Consider the following 19,979-nt stretch of genomic DNA (forward strand, 5'->3'; position numbering starts at 1 on the left):
GCAAGTTGGGAGATACCTAATGATGGCTATCTTCCATGTGGTGTCTCAGTAGACTAGGCTGCTTGAATCTTGTGTATCTACTATCTTTACACAAAACCCTCCCCTTCACCATGGCAGGGTCCCATCTCAAGCCACATTGCTTCTGCTCACATTTCATTGGGCAGAACAAGAATCATGGCCTTACCTAACTGCAAGGTAGCTAGCTCGATATCTAGTCACTATTACATCCTTGAAAGACAACTATAAAATGGAGTTTGTTGGCCACTTAGCATTGTCTCTGTCACAGTGCTAAATCAGAATAGAGCGGGGAGTGCATCCAGTGGAAGTGTTTCTCCTGTCCCATCTTTAATATCACAGCATTTAGAACACATTTGTCACTCAGTGCTTTCTGAGAAAGCAGGAGAGTTTTCCTCACTACTGAATGACACTTGATGTTGCAAGGTGGTTTTTAGACTTCTCTTGGACTTTTAACATATCAGAAAGTTCCAAATTCCCAAATTTTTATCCCTCAAGTTTAATGGTGAGAAATTGGTGTTCCCTCCATTGAGTGCTTTGCTAGTGGGAAGAATTGACTGGTACTTACATGACACATGTGCTGAAACATGGAGAGCTCTTGGGATATCCTTTGGAATGAAAAATATAAATGGAAAATGAGAGGAAGAGCTAGAGTAGATCAGTTTTTTCTAACAATAACTTTCACGTTGATTTAGAAGGTTTTGGCGTCATGTGCCATTTTGGTTTTTTAGGCAGGAAGAACGACTCTTGGAGAAAAGAGAGAGAAAAAAATCACTATGAAAAAATCATACATGAGAGTGTAGAAGTCAATTCAGACAGAGCTTGGGAGTTGTTCTAAATAGGAGGTATCAGTCTCTTAGTTTGCTCTTTCTCTTTATCAAAGTAAGAGAGCTTTGTCTTGATTGAATGGCTTCCACAGAGGGACCTGGGTGGTTTATGCAGTGGAGTAGATGATGACAGATAACACTCTTAGGTCAAGGCCTTTGGGATGGCAACGTGCGTAGAAGGATTTTTCCAGGGAGATTTGCTTCTGCCCACTAATTGTGGTCATATATTTTATGGCTTTGGGAATACCATGGCCACTAGAATGAGTCCCAGTGCTGCAAGAAGCAGTGTTTGTGTCTGATTCAGCAAAAACTGTAGCTGCATGGGCTTCCCAAGGTGCTTCCAAAACTACCCTTGATAAAATCAGTCATGACATTAATTTTCACATCCAATCGTGTATTTTTGGCCTCATCCTGCATAATTTGTTACCGTCGCTACTGTCGATAATATCTATTTTTTAAAACTCTCATTTTTAGGTCCTAATTTTTCATGTTTATCCTTTTATCTGGGTACTACCTTTCCTCAGCATCATCAGTAAACACCTTTTCTGCCAAGTCTTTATATATTAACATTGTCTGGAATTTTATCCTTCTTCCTCCTTGCTTCTCCTTCAATATGTTTTCTTTAGAGGATCTTGTCCATTCTAGTGGTATTCAGCCACCACAAAAAACACTTAAAATGACAAACTCTGGGTCAGTTCAACTGCCCACTTTCTCTATGTGTAGACCAGGGCTGCATTCACTGGGGAAAATAAGAGAATGAAGCAGTTGGTGCCAATCCGCATTGATGGTCTCCAGGCTGACCCAGGCACTCAGTGCTGCCTGGCTGTCTTTCTATTTTCTGTAGACATTGCCCTCTTAATCTCTGCAAGAGCAATTTTAGATCTTCTATACCCATTGACAGATGATCTCACATCTTACTTCACAGATTTGAAATGGAAACCATTGTCTAGACTGAGTATCAAGAAGGAGAGGCTGACCAATGGTGTTAAGTGTTGCACAGAGGTCAAGGAAAATAAGATCTGAACTGTGGATTTAAAAATAAGGCCATCACTGGTTACTTTGTTAAGATTTTCAACAGAGGAACTGGGGAAAATCACCCTGCATTGGGTTATCAAAACCAACGAGGATTGTGGAAGGGGTCATGGTGTTCCCAAAAACTTTTTAACAAAGGTGTTACTATGAAGGAAAGGAAAGAGACAAGTTAATAGCTGGAGCATCATGTGAATCGAGAGAGGATATTTAAGAGATTAGAGAAAATCAGCATGTTTTAATCCTAATGGGAAAGGGGTCAGTAAAGACAAGAGTTTGAAAAGAATTCCTTTGCTCTAGAAACATTCTCCTGGTTTTCCTCCTGCTTGTCTGTTCATGCATTCTTGGTCAGAGAGATATGAAGGATGATGCCCACATTTCTGGCTTAGGTGACTGGTTGAATAGTAGTGCCTTTCACCGGTTTGCAGCAGTCAGCATTTCTGAGACTACCTGTGATGAAGGATCAACTTAAAAAAACAATTCTCATTCATTGTATACTTTTGTAAAATACAACAAAAATGAGTTACTAGAAGCATGCTCATGCAGTTAGATGTTGCAGCATTGTCAAATTGCTATGAAAGTTTCCAAACGCTTACTCTCAGCTTCTGTACTTACTTCATGGACCAGTTAAAATATTCCCTAGACCATCAATGGTCCATGGTTCATGCTGTTAGTAGCGCTGACCTAGAGAACATATAGGGATTTGCAATGTGGAGGATGATGATAAATTTCATTTGGACATGGGGAAGTTGAATTCCCTGTTGGGCGTCCAAACAGAGATATCCAACAGGTAATTGGGTAGAGCACATGATAGATGCTTTAGAGAAAAATTAACTCATAAAATACCATGATGTCTCTCAAACTAAAATGTGGCACTTCTGTATCATGATAAACGTTCAGGAGTAAAGAATGAGGATTAAGGCTAAGGGTCTCAATATGGAAAGAGCTCCAGGACATGTTATTAAATCAAGAAAAAAAAAACCAAGGCACAATATGACAAAATAATACACATATGTGTATAAACAGATTGGAAACCTCTGGAAGGATATGCATCTATTAATAGCAGTTACTTTTAGGGAGGTGGCTAGGCTTAATGGGGACTACAACAGATTAGATCCACACGTTACTTTTCAAAGTTAACTTCTGCATTGGTATTTTACAGAATTTTTAAACAGTATTATTTGAGTAAATAAAAATAAGAATCATAAAGTTTTTGTATAAGGCAATATATTGCTTCAAAAATACATAGAAATGTAAAAGTAATCAGTAGCTTGTTATAGTTTAGCTTTGTAGTAATTATGTAATTAAGGGAGGCAATTTCACATGGTTGGTAGGAGCTCTTTAACATCATATTCATCACAGGTTCAAGTCCAGCTCTGTCACTTACAAGCTGTGTGGTCCTGGCTAAGATTTTTAACCTCTCAGCCTCAGTTTCCTCATCATTAAAATGGAGATAGTTATGGTATCTACCTTACGTTATTATTGTGAGGATTTATGTTAACTATTTATTATTTTAATGATTGATTGGACTATTTTGTTACATGATATAATGCAGGTGATATGCTTAGCTCAGAGCTTGGCAAATGTGCGAATTTATAAATGTTTTATCCCTCAAGTATTTTATTGTTAGACTCTTCAAGTATGGGGAATTACATAAAATATAAAGTCAGAAAACACTCATCTCTTTTTTCCCTACTATGCATTTAGATTATAGTAGCGAAACAAGAGGCCTAGGATATTTTTGTTTTCATTTTGTTTGTTTTTGCACGCAATGTCTTTGAGGAGTAGGTAATAGTTGAGTCTTGAGACAGAACACAGAATTGGGAGCCACTCAAAGCTTCAGATTTGGGGTCAGTTATTATTAGCTGTGTGGGCTTGAGCATATAACCTATCTGAAACTCAATGTGCTTATCTGTAAAATGGGGCTGATATCCCTTCCCTCCGTGGGCTGTTGTAAAGATTGACAAATATAATATATGGAAAAGCCCTTGCAAAATAGATGCTCCATAAATATTAGTTCTCTTTCGCTTCTCCAAACAAATTGGGCCTTTTAAAAAATTCAGTGTTTCAAAATTTTACTTTATATAAACCTTCATGGTTAAATGAAAAAGACATCCCAAATATACATATAATTTTTTTTTTTGTCAAAATCCTGGAAAGTCCTTCCAGAGTACTCATACCATGAAATCAATTAGGCAAATATTCTTATTCCATCCCCCTCAACTTGTTCAATTCAAAATACACTGAAATATTTTCTTCTTGACCTCTTGTATTGAGAAAAGAAAGAAGTTGACAGAAAGAGGGAGTTTTTAAAGTTCTTTTTGAATGATAATGGGAGAAATATATGGTGTGTGGAGAGGTGGGGATCATCCCCTGCAATGAATCATATGCAGAATGTACAACAGAGAATTCAATACTGTGCTTCTAAAACCTCAATAGTGCTTACTGTAAGTGATATTTTTGTGGCCTTTTCTTTGCCCAGATATTTGTCATTCTGCAGTTCATTTAGAAAGAGATTCATGGAAAGTCATAATTATTTAAAGAAGGGAACAGGCAAAGTGTTCTTTTGCCATGTCTATAAATCTTTCCTTATGCTCTGCTGAGAACTCTGCTCTGGCTGTCTGATTTAACCATGTAACAGGAGTATATCATAATGTCAGCAGTTGTCAGACCCTCAGAACTCTCCATAATGTGAGATCACGAGCAGAGACAATTCCATTGTAACATTTCTGACTACAAAGTATAAATACCATTCAGTTGGCACATTGACATCACATCAGGGATTTTTTTTTTTTTTCCCATCCTTAGACTTTGTTTGTTGAGGTACTTACATCTCTAAAGTTAGACCAAGCCAGAATAAGAAAATTAAAATTCCTAATAGAATAAAAATGTCAAAAGGAAAACATATTTTTGAAAGGAAATATAAAAAGAGTATTTAAAATAAAGAATTTAAAACAAAGATATTGAAAAAGGTGGTGCGTGTATTGTCGGTTATGTTTTTGTTAGTTCTCTCCAGAGTACCAGAACATTTCTCAGAGCAACTTAAAATAGTACATATAGAAAGAAATCACTCAAATGCAAGATTCAAAAATCTCATTGAGAGCTTTGAGAAAATATTTCTTTCTCACGATAAAGTTACCAACTGGGAGTGTTTCACTAATTCTTCGGTGTGTTCATTGGCCTCACTGTGTACCACTATGGCTCCCCAAACAGCTGTTGTTTTCAAAATGGAAAAAAATTTTAGTGCTTCCATAAACTCAGATGTGAAAAATTAGTTTACAGATATTTTAATTTTTAGTATGATTATGCACTTCTAGTGTCCATGTGCTTTTTTTCTATGTAAAAAAAATATGGAATCAACCATTAAAAAAGTGAAATATAGAAAGGAAGATAGAGACACATTATTTTCTTCCTAGAAATACCTTACTAAATTTATCTTTGTACTTCCAGGTTAATCTTAACTTCTTGGTTAGTGATTCACAAACAACATCCCGATTTTCCCCTCAGAATCAATATTTCCTGATTGTCACTGAGGAAGGAGCTCGTTAGGAGATATGTACATGAATATATATGTTGTGCTCAATAAGAGATACTATTCTCTGTTCTGTTTCTTTGAGAACTCTCTCTCCACTCTAGAAACCAAACATGCTTGCTAAAGTCTGGAGCTGAGTCTGCCTCCCCCAGGGCGTGTTGGAAGTCTGAACTTCATGTCTGAGGTCCATGGCTGTCATCCTTCGATTCAGCACCATTGTTAACACCCCGTGACAGTATGCACAATTCATGTGGTCCGCCAAATGCCAAAGCAAATCTCATTTTAAATGCTTGGAGAGAAATAAGTTTTCAATAGACTTGGGACAAATACTGTGGTTGGTAAATGAAAAGCATCCTTCAGTAAGGTAAACATCAGACCTTAATATATATTTTCAATTATTTGAATTTTTTACACAGTTTACTTAAATCAGAGACCATCATAAGCATTTTGTTCTTGATATGTTTCCCTGACTTTTGAAATTATGATATTAGTATATTCTGTTCTGTCTGTTTATTTGTTGTTTTCTATCTTGTTGATAGCATCTTTTTAGGTTAGGGTAAAGTCTGCTCAGAGCGAGGGAGACATGGCAGATTTATCCCTCTCCATTAGACTTATTCAAATCTCATCCCAAGATCTCTTCTTTTCTCACTTTATCTACTCTTTCTAGGCAATCTCACCCTGGCCCATGGCTTCGATTACTATCTCCATACCTCACATGCCTTGTCTATTTTTAGCTTCAGCCCAGAGCTCTCCTCTGAGCTCTAGACCAGTATGTTCAGTTGCCTACTTGGTATCTCCACGTGGACATCTTAAAGTCATTTAAAATTCTGCCCGTCCCAAATGGAACTTATTATCGTTATCGCTTTCCCACCACAAACAAAACAAAACAAAACAAGATCTTTTTCTAGCATTGCTGCTTCAAAGGTAAGAAAGCTGGAAACCCAAGTCATCCTTGAAGACTTGCTTTTTTCATATGCCGTGTCCAATTAATCCATCACCAGGTCCTGCTGATTTTACTTTCTAAATATCTCTCAACCCAACAACTTCTGTCTGTTTTCATTGCCACCACCCTAGTTCAAGCTGCCATCGTCTTCACCTGGAGAACTGTAAAAGCCTCCAAAAATCTTCTACTTTACTTTAAAATCTGGCCTGCACTACACTGTGCATTATGCCACTGCTGGAATGATCTTTTTTTATGAAATGTAACTTCCTATGCCGGTTCCCTATTTAAACAACTACATGGTTTCTTACTAATCTTAGAATAAAGACCAAAATATTTAACATGGTCTTTCAGCTCTGCCTGGTCTCCCCCTACCTCCCTCTCCCTGTCCAGTGTCATCTATCACTACACATCCCTTCCTCTGGGCTTCTTAGTCTCATTCCTTCTTCATCAACACCCTCTCCCCAGTGCCACACACACACCATCCTGTTAACTCCTACTCTTTGTTCGGATTTCAGCAAACTCATTACTTCCTCAAGGATATTGTCTTGCACCATCCTTTTTAGGTGAAATCCCCCTCTTACAAACTCTCAGAGCACCATTGCACTTCTCTTTCCTAGTGCTAATCCTAGTTTTATATTTACTTGGGTGAATATTTTATACATATCTTCCACATTGGATGATAAGCTCCATATGAGCAGGCACTGTGTCTGTTTTTACCAAATATTATATCCCCAAAGTTCAGCATAGCAACTGCACTTATGCTGGCCTCAGGGGTGATTCAGAGTTCTACTTGTTTATGCTAAAGTCCAATGATATATGTCTTACCTGGTGATGCTGGCTTTCTCTTTCTTTCACTTTAGCATCCTCATCTCTCTCTGCCTCTTTTGCATTTTGTACCTCTGTGGATTGTCCTGCTAAATAAGAGACACTTTTTTATATGGACAGGAAATGCATTATGATCATTTTCTATTATTTGGACTTTGCTATTTGTACCCCGGTCAATTTTTCAGAGCAACACTAATGAGGAGGGTACAGTAGTCTTTGTTGCCTTCATTGTTCATTTTACATCTGGATCTCAAGGCTGTACTTTGTCATCAGCCATCTGCTTCTTAAGACAAGTCCCCATGTTCTCTAAGGATCTAAACTCCATCTGTTAAAACTTCCTGAGTATTTTGTTCATTGTCAATCCAACCAATTTAGTCCCACTCTCTTCCCCAGCCTAATTCTGATGATTACAGCTTCCTGATAAACCTTGTCTCTCAGGTTTCACTATTTCCCCAAGTCTGCTGAACTTCCTCTAGGTCTCAAGGATACCCTTTGTCTTTGGTTTCCAGCCCAAAGGAGAGAGATTTATCTTGCCTCCACAGTTTTAGGAATAAAGGATGAGAGTATGAAGCAAGTGTCACCCAAAATACTGAACTCCATGAAATACACATTTCATTTTCTTTGTTCATTTGCTATTGCGCTTTCAAAAATTTTACCTACTTTGCTTTTCAACCACAGCATGGAAAGGGACAAAATGACAATCTTTAATATCTGTAAATTGCAGCCTAAAATTAAAAAGATGCTATTCCAAGAAAAAAGTCCTTTCCAGTACTTTTAAATCCTTAGGCATTTTGTGCCCACTATGTGTGGATTGCATAAGCACAAAGAGGTTGCTCCATTAGTGATGCAATAGGTCAGATGCTTCGTGCAAGGCTTTTTTGTGGTTACTTAAAGCAAGATTTTTAAGTGGATGTATCTTTCTCGTTAGTGCGAAGAAATATCTCTACAAAGGAAAAAATGAACATGTAGCTGTTGTTTAAAAAATTAAAAAGTCTTCTGAGAAAATAGTTTATAATTTGCTTCTAGTGCTTTCATCAGGCAGTTGGAAGAACCCAACTATGTGCTATGTGCTGGGCAATATCTCAATGCTGTAGGGGCTTAAAGATTTACAGGTCACGGTCCCTGCACTCAACAGCTTGTTCAAAGCAGAGTATTGAAATATAGTGAATGCTCAGTAGAGAGTAATACAAAGTTACTTACATACACAAAGAATTTTGAGCTCAAAATTGCTAAAATGATCTACTCTAAGTTCTTCTTTTTCAAAGGAAGAAAAATGGACACAATGAAGTGATGGGACTTGTTCAAAGTTCTCCAGAACAAGACTTGGAACCCTTTTGTTGCTCTTTTATTTGCTGCATCTTATGTCCTGTGGTGGAAAGTTTATGTTCTCTTGTCTATCACTACTGGGAGAGATCTTTCTAAGAGTCCTCTTTTTAACACCAGAATATTGCCTTGAATGGAAAGTTGACGTTGGTGATGCAAATTAAAAAAATAGACTAGAGACTGGCTCTACTCAGAGTGTCCTCTGTGGACAGCATCAGCATCCCCTGGAAGAAGTTTGTTGGAAACGCACAATTTCAGGCTCCAACCCGACCTTCTGAATTACAATCTTCATTTTAGCGTTTATGCACGTTAAAGTTTGAAAAGTGTGTCTCTGGAATCCTTGATCTAGAATAGTGGTCCTCAAACTTGAATATGCATCAGAATCGCCTGGAGGACTTGTTAAAACACAGGTTGTTGGGCCTCAGCCTCCGAGTTTTCATTCAGCAGGTCTGAGATGAGGCCAGAGAGCTTTCAAGTTCCTGGATGATGCTGATGCTTCTGACCTGGGGCTGTACTTTGAGAACCGCTGGTCAAGACAGTGATTCTCAACTCTGGTTACACATCAAAATCTACTGGGTAGCTTTTAAAAAATACCAAGGCCGAGGCCCCATCTCCTGATGGTTGGTTTTGGGTGAGGCTCAGTCATTTTCTTGAAAACTTCCTTTTGATTCTAATGTGCAATTGGGATCAGGAACCACTCTCTAGAAAATGAAAGAGACTCGACATTTTCTATGATTAGCATGGGATCCTACAAATGGCCACCTTCCTAGCAACTCCCGAGAGTGTCTCTGTTCACACAGACTTCTGCTAGCATCCAGGCAGAGCTGTGTGGTGGTTAAGAGTCAATAAGAACTAGGTTCCAAGCTCAGATCTGCTACTTAGTGGTTGTGTGGCCTCGGGCAGGTTGCCTTACTTCTGAGCTTTACTACTGTATCTGCTAGATGAAAATAGTAATTTTAACCACTGTGGCCTGTTGTTGGGAGTGTTACATAAATTGTTACCTGTTGGAAACGCAATAGGTGGTAGCTTATAATCAGTGTGAGTAGTTCACTGATTTCTTTTCTATATAGGAGACAAGATGAGCATATAATACTGTCATACCATTAATTTTCCCAAACCTGAAAGATTTTGAAAGAATATCTAATATTAAAACTATATTAAAGGAGTGAAATATAGTGGCAAGTACAACTCCTGAAGAGGCTCAAATAATATATGGTTTATTGCTTTCGCCATCATTATTTGAAGTCTGCTCGACATGCACAGTTCTATTCAGCACCTAAGGCAGCCATGCCTTTAGTAAATGATTTATTTTATGGTGACAGAGATGGTTTACTATTGATAACTCCAAAGGATTTTAGTTCTCTCTCAACACTCACAAGCTCAAGGTCAATGGCAGACGTGTCAACCAACCGACCATTTCCCTGATTAGTTTAGGAACAAATTAAATGTTTTGTACCGAAGGGCCAGCCCAGTGGCATAGTGGTTTAAGTTCATGCATTCTGCTTCAGCACCCCCGGGTTCACGGGTTTAGATCCTGGCTGCAGACCTACACACCACTCATCGAGCCATGCTGTGGCAGCGTCCCATATACAAAATAGAGGAAGATTGGCACAGGTGTTAGCTCAGGGACAATCTTCCTCACCAAAAAAACAAAAACAAAAACAAAAAAACAGTTTTGTATGGAAAACTCTACAATTTCTGTAATGTTGAACATTCAGGTGTGCAGTAAATATTTTAATCAAATGCTTTGGCAGACCATTTGGGGATAGGCAATGAGTTCATCACTCTTGTTCATTTGCAAATATAAGTACACATTCCTAGAGTGTGAGAGCTATATGAAGCCTTTGGGACCCCTAGTCCAGCCCCTACATTTCACAAATGAGGAACCAGGGTGACCCGCCAGAGACGAGTCACATAGCTTTTCCCAGAAACAGATTTAGGAGCCATGTTCTCCTAGACATACAATTTTTTATTTATTCCTTTTGTAATTGTCATTATGACAATTGATACATTCTTGAGTTGACCAAGCTTCTGTCGCATTTGTAAGATGCTATTTTTCAATAGGGTGATGAGATGTTTTGTAAGAAAGAGGTAATTTTATTAAAGAGGACCAATAATGAACATAAGGAAAATACTTCAAATTACAGTTATTTTTATAGTTACTTTGGGCACCTAATAATTCTTCTGTAAGTGTGTGTTTGCTTGAGTGTGTCCATGTAACTGGGTGTGTCTCTGAGTCTGTGTATGTATGTATTTCTGCATATGAGAATGTTTGGGTGTGTGTGCATCTGCGTGTATGTGTGACTAGGTATGTGTGTTTCTGAGTGTGTGTATATATGTGACATTTGTGTGCTTGAGAATGAATGTGTGTACACATGTGAGTGTGTAGGTGTGGGTGTACAAATGGCAGAAAGAAGGCTCCTTATTCCATTCTTCTCCCTGTGATGTATATTGTGCTCCTTAGCAAAGAGCTACAGCTTCATCAACTAACTCTTCTTCCCGGTGTCTGGGCTAATGGAAAGTCTGCCACATTTATGACTGCATACTGTTTAAACTGAAAAATTTCCCCCTTTACCTAGGCTATTTTTGGTATCAAAGACTCTTTAGTCACTTGTAGACTTAACACTCTTTAAAAATAAAACTTTTATTTCTTTTCTGAGTGCAGCAGTGTAGTCTCTTTTGGTGCTAAATGAAAAAGTGACTTTGGAAGAAAGATGTACTAAAAAAAGAAATGTTATGATACTAGCAGGATGACTTACTAAAGCTGTTTTGAATTGCATTAGACACTATTTTATTCTGTTCCAAGTGTGAAAAAAATTTAGAACTCATGTTTACTCATTTAGAAATAAAAATCACAGAAGCTAAGTATTGGAAGGGCCTGCAGAACTCCACTTTATCCCCCTGGGTCTCAGTTCCTTTCTTCTCTAAAATGAAAAGGTCGAGGTTATTTTTCAGATGACATCCCTCTTGTTTGCTATCCCCAATCACAATATAGGGTTTATGTTTTTTTTTTTTTTTTTTCATTTTGAACAGCTTGGAGAACCAGACCTGCCTGACATGGAATGTGTTACTTTTTCTGGATCTTAAAACGAAACATCTAATATGATGTTCAACTATCTTGAAACATGATAAACTCATTGTTATGCAATAATTTAGAAAGGCAGAATACAGCACCCATGACACTCCAGAAAGGCATTTACTTATATAGGAGCTAAAACGTTACTTATTTAGAGTAGAATCATCCAACTGAAACATGGAAAGGTCATTTTTACAGACAGAAGAGGTTTTTTTTATATAAAAGATGACACCTTGCAATTTAAGGAAGCTTCTTTGAAATTCAATGTCTGGGGTGTGAATAACGAACTTATTGACATCACCAAGCAGAGTGTTCAAGTCAAAATACTCCAAGAAAATGGTAAAGTGTAAAATCTTTAACAAAACTGAAATTTTACCAAGTGAACACATTGTCTAAGTTGATAATTCATGTCAGTTATTAGCATGTTTTCAATTTACACAAATTTTATACCTATGTCCTTATCTAATGCTTAGCCGGGGAAAAGTCTACCATCTTTCTCTTCTTTAAAACTTATTTTATATTTATATTATTGATTTATTTTAAATTTAGTTTATGTGTATTTATTATTCAATTATGTCAACATCAGTAACAACATTGAGTTTATGAGGTGGACAGATGATAACATCACAGTCCCCACTTGTCCATAATAGATGGGGTTGTAATTGTATTCTATGTTGTAATTATATTCTACAAGAAATATAATTTATGTCTGGAAGAAAAAGCATAGGAAGAAATGGAAAAAAGTACTGGACTGACAACTAAAAGATGAAATAAATAAAAACAGAACACAGGTGGAAAAATAAGCATTTCCCCAAAATGCCCTTCCTATACTCATCCACACTATTTATATTTTCTGAAGGTACTAGTTTCTGACCCCAGTGACCACAGACATCATAGAAAACTACATGGTAGTAGTCATCAAGTTATCAATCACAGTAATCCTTTCCTCCAGATTAAGGGCTGATAGATCTTTTCTTAAAGGGACCCATAATAAATATTTTAGGCTTTGTGGGTTAAGAGGCAAAATCAAGGATACTATGTAGGTACTTCTATAACCACTTAAAATGTAGCCATTTAAAAATGTAAAAAGCATTTTTAGCTTGTGGGGGTGGTAGCCTGGATTAATCTTTTATTAAGATATTGGAATTTCAAAATTCTATTGTATATCAGTCATACAATGTTTTATAAAAATTAAATAGGTTTCGACAGACTTTTAAAAAATTTAAATGTCATTTTTTCCCTTAATACCATTGCTGCTTTCCATTAAAGGTACGATCTTTAAATAAGAAAAGGATGCTCAGCCTTGAACTTCAAGACATTTTCCCCATAGGAAATTTACATTTTTTCATCTCAGAGTCAATGTCGCACAAATCCAAAGATGAATACACAGCTAATAACAGCAACCATGTAAACAGTACTAATAAAGATGGTAGAGGATGATTGGAGGATTCAATGTCAATAATTTAAAATTTGGTACTCTGATGTGAGATATCTTTAATGTTAAAATTAATAGTTGATATAATTTTAAGTTTCAGAAGAGATCATAAACATTTAACATTCAATGTTGTAAAAGTGTATGAAAACGTTATCTAAATATTGACATATGTGCTGTTGGAGAGAGAGTGATATATTTGTACCTGGAAACTCTTGGGCACCACATTAACTGGGGCAAAGAAGTACATACATTCTCTTCAAGATTGGAACATATGGGAAGCAAAGACGGTCTTGGCCCATCTTTCTCTGTGCTTTTATCTTAGAAGGAACAAAACTTAGCAATATTTTTCTCCATTGGTATTATGGAATTATATAGTTTGTCTTAATTAAGGAAATGAAAAGGAGCTTGATATTTTTATGTGAATCCATGTAGGTGGTAAAATATATAAACAAGACAGGAAAAGATGATACACAAGAAGAACACAGTCTTTTCAAGCAAATTGGAAACTATAAAACATCATATGTCATAATTTTTTGGTGGAACGTGATGTGCCAAGCTACTCATATTTTTTAAAAGTCAGCCATGAACTCGTTAACCAGTGTCTGCAAGCAGATGTTGGCTTAAGCTGTGGTGCTATTTGGTGTGTTCAGGGAAGTGGAGATAGATAAGAGCTTTTCAAATAGAAAGTAGCTACCTAATATAAAAAATGATTTCTTTCCTCAAATCTTACTTGTCATATTATGTTACATTAGATGATGAAACAGAACGTTAACTGTGTAATGAGACAAGGATACTAAAATGTAGAGGAGAAGACACTTTTTCAGCTTAGGTACATGCATCGTTTTAGACACGGGTAGCCATTCTGAAATGATGGCAGGATTTTTTTATCTAAACCAGCTGTTCATGAATTAGAATAATGTGAAAGTTAAGCAAGTTTGAAAACTTTTCAAAAAAACCCAAAAAGCTCCCAAGTAATGCTTTGCTGTTTTAAACAGAGATGAGAGGCTGTTGGCAATGCAGAGTGACTCAGTACTTGGTGATTTTTGCCACCTGTAATGGCCAGGGCCCCTTGCTGATGTGAGCCACCAAATTTTGGGGTTGCTGATGCTTCTCAATACTGTATGTGGTTCTTTTGACAATGGTGCATATAGATGAGCTTCTAGACCTTCATTAAAGTCATTGTAGTTTATTTCTCAAAAGCGAGATAGACTGGATCATCAGACGCAGATAGACTGCATATTGGATGAAATAAATGCATGAATGAATATATGTATCATTTCAAGGTGAAAAAAATATCAAGAAAAATAACTGTTAATGGAAAAATAAAGGAATGTTGGAAATATACAGAGACGGATCACTGGTGAAATCACTTTTTGTTTTTAATAGGATTTATACTTACTCTCTGCTGTTGAATCATTCTTATGTGTACACTGATGGATTCTTTTTAACTATCTCAACACACCCCACAATTAAATCATCAACATCATTTAATCTAAAAAAATTCTAGGTTGGTTCAGGCCTAAATAATTCCAGAAAGATAATCACTTATTTTATTCTTTTAAAAATTTTATCCAGAAAAGGAATCACACAAACTCATTTGGGTTAAATTCTCATCTTTATTAAACATTAGTTGCAGTTGTGTTTCCTGGGAAGCTGACTCTCAGACTGAGATTATGTGTAAGACTTTATTAGGGACTACTCTCCAGATAAACAACCATAGAAGGGAAGAGAAGGGAAGCAAAGAAAGGGAAAGAGAAAGGGTGAAGGGAGAGGAGAGGGAAGAGAAAATGGGTTGGGAGTGAGAGTGAAGAGAAGGGAGAGAGGAAGGAAGGGAGGGGAGGACAGGGGATGTGGCAGGACTGGACAGAGAGAAGTTGGAGCTGTGATGCTGTCTCAACATCAGAGTTATCCCGTACTTCAGAGAGGGTGCTGGATCTTTACACTATTTCATGTACTGTACACTATACTAATAGTTTATACTGTAAACTATATACTATACTATATATTCCAGACACTATACTATATGCTATTTTCTATTCTATATACTATACTAATAAAGTATATATTATTCTGTATACTATACTAATTCTGTATACTGTATACCAATAGTTTTATTCTATATACTATATTATTAAATATTATGTTGTATATATTGTATACTAATATATATATTCATATAGTATATATATTACATACTATATTGATAGTTTATACTATATAGTTATATATAGTTTATGCTATATATTATAGCATATGTAATATATAATATATATTATAACATATATATTTATAATTTACACCAGTCATTGGATACTGCTGTCCCAGGAAGAAGGCTTGCAGTTGGGCGAGCAGCTCTCTTCAGTTGAGGGCACTTGCCAAAGGGCAGTTTCTGGAAAAGACTGACAGCTAAGGACAACTCTTCCGGCAGCTGGAGGAGGAAGTCCTGCAGTCCTGAAGAAGGCTATGGCTGCTCATCACAGCATCCACTATAGCTTTAAAATTAGGATTATTATTTTTAGTTCTAACCTAAATTACTCCTATTAAAATAGTGTATATTTTTAAATATGGGAGTACTGAGCAGCTACTTTTCATTGTACAGACTACACACGTATTTCAATCATGATGCAGACTGAGTTTACTAAGACAACTGAAAGCCAGATGAACAATCCCAGTCCACTCTTCTCTAAGCTTTGAAAGCATTTCTCTTGTATTTCCTTGAATACATTGGTTAAATCTAGAACAAAATTTACTGATTTTGTACAATGTTGTTGCAGAGGTTATACCAAGAAGACACACTCTATAAGGATGCTTGGAAGTCACTGTTATAATTTTAACTACTTGCAGGAGCCAGCTACTCAGTAGCACAATATTTTTTCATTTGGTAGTGGACTGTGGACAAAAATATGTGTAAGCATATTTTGGGAGCATGAAGTAGAATCCCAGGCTACATATTTAATTTGAAGAGACAGGAAGTAGGCATTTAGGGAAGAATAGAATAATTAATTTATTTTACTTGAATAAAGACAATCATTTGGCAGTGCAAGTAGCAATGATATGTGCAGGTCCATCAGTTCTCTACGGGACTACGCAAGCTCAGTGACCTCCATTAAGTGGCTGAGGGACACTTCATGGGAGCCAAATGAAGCAAGGGCATTTTGTTGACACCTCCGTTCATAAGACTATCAAGAAATCACTGCTTCAACTCCAGAATGTTTCCCTGAACCACAGTGGGAATCACGTAATGAGGATTTCAGTCAATTTTGTGACGGAGACATAGCTTTCTTTTCTTGTGACTACTTTGATTTGACCAACTAAGTGTATAAGAGTTTTCATTAAATGAAATCTTCAGAAAAATAGTCAATTCTGATAAACTGGGAAAAATATTTCAGATTTCAGGACACCTTAGATACACTAGGGATACACGTGACCTTCAAAATCTGCCCACGAGAAACGTTAAAATTTTCACTTTTAAGAGAACCCAGGAAAGATTTTCCTACTTCGTATTTTCAATTAATATATAAAGTACTGCTCTGTGTATTGCAAGTTGATGACACTAACCATCCCTTAGAAGGGCAGGTGCTTTAAGGGGACCTTCCAGTAGCAGAGATGAGTAAACTAGAATTATAAAAGATGATCCATCAAGTTTTGGGGAATTTTACCACAAAGAAGTAAAAGAGGCTCTAAATCTGGTTAGATGAATAAATGCCCTTTAAAAATGATACCTTCAAAAAGACAAGACAGCAAGTCACAACTTAAAGGTACAAGAGTAGTATAGTTTGTTGCTCATTGATCTTATGCTGTGATTTTTTTTTCCAGGGTGAGATAAGAAAATGAGGCTTTGATAAGGACTTGTAGAGGTTGTGCTTTCCGCTCTTCTGTCTCTAGAATAGTCTGAGAGTGTTCAGTTAAAACTTTCTCTCATTCTCCAGGCAGAAATAAAATTGCTGAACTTTTATAGAAAGGTTGCCCTCTAAATAATATTTCCAGCCAAGATTGCAAGTTCCATAAATCTTGTGCAAAAGTGTGAGCTGTCCCTTTACCAGCTGCTGGAATTACCTATGCCCGGTAGTGGCAAGTATTTTTAACCCAACATTTTCTGCATCTTTGTCTTTCATTATTTTATTCACTTTAAATATATAAATTCATGTCCATGTGTAAGAGATACAATTACGCTTTAAAGCTATTTTATGCCAACATGGCTAATAAGCAATATGGTTTCTATAATTATAAATGAATACTAAAAATGGGTATACTAAATGGGTCTTGCCTCTGGGCCCATATACTACAGAACATATAGAATCTTCCTTCCTACTTATTTACATTTCTGTGTAAATAAGCAGCATTCTTAAAAATTCTGGGATAAGGAATTGAAATTTCTCTTTCTCTTTTATTGTCTATTCTCTAACTAGCTTCAGGTCTTAGAATCTGAGAAGCTGAAATGAATCATTGGGGTTTCAGCTGACTCGAACGGAAGGAAGAACCTACTTGTACATTTTTTGCAAGACTTTAAATAAATAACATCTACTGTCTTAGCCATCGATGATTTAATTTTTCAACACGTGCTTCCAACCTTTAATTTTCTGCAAAGCAACCACATCAATTATTAATTCACTTATATTTCCTCAAAGCGAGTCAGACTTAAAATCCTTCATAAATATTTAAGAATACTGGTGCAAAATAAACAAAAACTTTTACTTAACTTTTAATTGCAAGTTTGAGAACCAACAATTGCAAAAGCAACAAAAAGCAAGACAAATATGATCAAGAATCCAGAGAAGTAACAAAGCAGACACTGAAAGAACAGGGAGGCCAGACTCCTGCCGTAAGCCTCAGTGTCTCAGTTTTACAATGGGAATCTCATCTACTGCACATGTAACTAATGAGTTAGATGAATGTGGCTGAATTGAACTCAGGCCTCACTCATGGTAGCACCTAACTTCTGACAGATCACTTGTTCTCTTTCTTTCTCTTTCTTTCTCACACACACATTGCCATGGATGCTATACACTCTTTACCATTAATACTGACCAAATTACTGAAAGAATATATACATGAATATATAAAAATAGCCTGCATATAATTTAAATAATAATAGCTCTAACTTTCTTGTTATCATTAGCAAGTTTTCTGAGATAGATGCTGTTATGGCTTGGATTGTGTCTCCCCTACCTCCTCCTACAGCACATGTTGAAGTCGTAGCCCCTGGTACCTGTGAATGTGACCTTATTTGGAAATAGAGTCTTGGCAGATGAAATCAAGCTAAGATGAGATCATACTGAATTAGAGTGGGTGCTAATGCAATGTGACTGGTGTCCTTATAAGAAGAGAAGAGCCACACCAAGAGACGCACAGGGAGAATGCCGGGGACAACAGAGTCAGAGGTTGGAGTGAGGCCTCTACAAGCCAAGGAATATCATGGGTTGCGAGCAACACCAGAAGCTAAGAGAAGGCATGGAACACATTCTCCCCTCAAGCTTTCAGAGAAAGCATGGCCCCGCTGACACCTTAATTCTAGACTTCTAGCCTTCAGAACTGTAAGAGAATGAATTTCTATTGTTGTAAGCGACCTAGTTTGTGGCACTTTGTTACAGTAGCCCTAGGGAACTAATAAAGATACTAAGCAAATCTATTTTTTCTCTTTTTAGAAAATTATGAAATAAAACATATGTACCATGCATAGCATGTATGTACAGCTTAACAAATAATTATAAAGCAAACATCCATGTGACCACCATGCAGGTCAGTAAACAAGATACTGCTGCATTCCTAAAAGGCTCTATATATCCCCTCCTTGTCAGAGCCTCCTCCCTTCCCCCAGGGATAACTACTGCCTGATAATCAGTGGTTCGCTTTTCTTGATAGTTCTATCACCTAGGTAATCATATTGTAAACAATATAGTTTAATTTTTGTACTGATAAATCTTTAAATAAGGATATATTTAGATGAACCTACTTGATGAAAATGCATTTTAGAGTTCTGCTTAGGCAAATTCACAAGTTACTAACTGATAAATATAAATTGAAACCAACACTCTGTAAAATCATATTTTAAATAGGCATATTCATTAAGTTGATTCACTCATTGAACATTTATTATTACTGGGGACACACTGAGGGAACTTTATTTTTCAGGCATTTTCTAGAATAGAGATTAAAAATCATGTCAATAACTCTAACAAAGTTTATAATTTAAAGTAAAATTAAATTTTTTTATAGTCATACTTAATTGTTACATATATACACATACACACATTGAAAGTTTGTGAGATTTAGTAATATTCTTTTTAATATAGAACACTTGATAAATACAATGGATTCTACCAATTTATAGATTAACTTGGTTGATTCACAGAAACATCAGTGCATAGTTTTAGAGATGCTACACATTTTAATTTTTATTAAATCACTAGGTTGATCTAGATGTGTCTAGTTACTCAACTTGTCCAGTTTGTGCATATGAATTCCTTTTGGTATCTCCATATGTATTTATTGCTAATAGAAGATAAACAAATCTTTGTTTTGATTTTATAGATTGCTTACTGTACTATGTATTTAAGCATTAAAATATACTATATATGAGGATGTAAAGGGATTCTAGTAGTTTACTTTGTTTAGCACTAAAATGTTTGTCAATAGAATCTGTCCGGTGTTTTGGAAGGCACTGGACCACAAGTGTTTTCTGCTTTTTGAGAAGCTTATGTTTAGGTCTTTTGAGAAAAGAATGTGTTGGCTAATGATTATAATATAGTGATGCATTCTGTAGTACAGGAAAATTTTAAGTGCATTTTGTAGTCCAGATAAGAAAGTGATGAACTCTACCTAGAGAGAAACAGATTGGTTCACATAGGGAATGGCCATTTTTATGTCTTGAAGAACGGGAATTTGTAGATAGGGAATCCCAAAGTCAAAGAAGGGCAAAAGTGTATGGCCTGTATTGGATTTTTTAATGCCAGGAAATATATCTAAATAATATT

Source organism: Ceratotherium simum, chromosome 19 (assembly GCF_057802395.1).
Source record: "Ceratotherium simum simum isolate JZ-2026a chromosome 19, ASM5780239v1, whole genome shotgun sequence".
Lineage (NCBI taxonomy): Eukaryota > Metazoa > Chordata > Mammalia > Perissodactyla > Rhinocerotidae > Ceratotherium > Ceratotherium simum.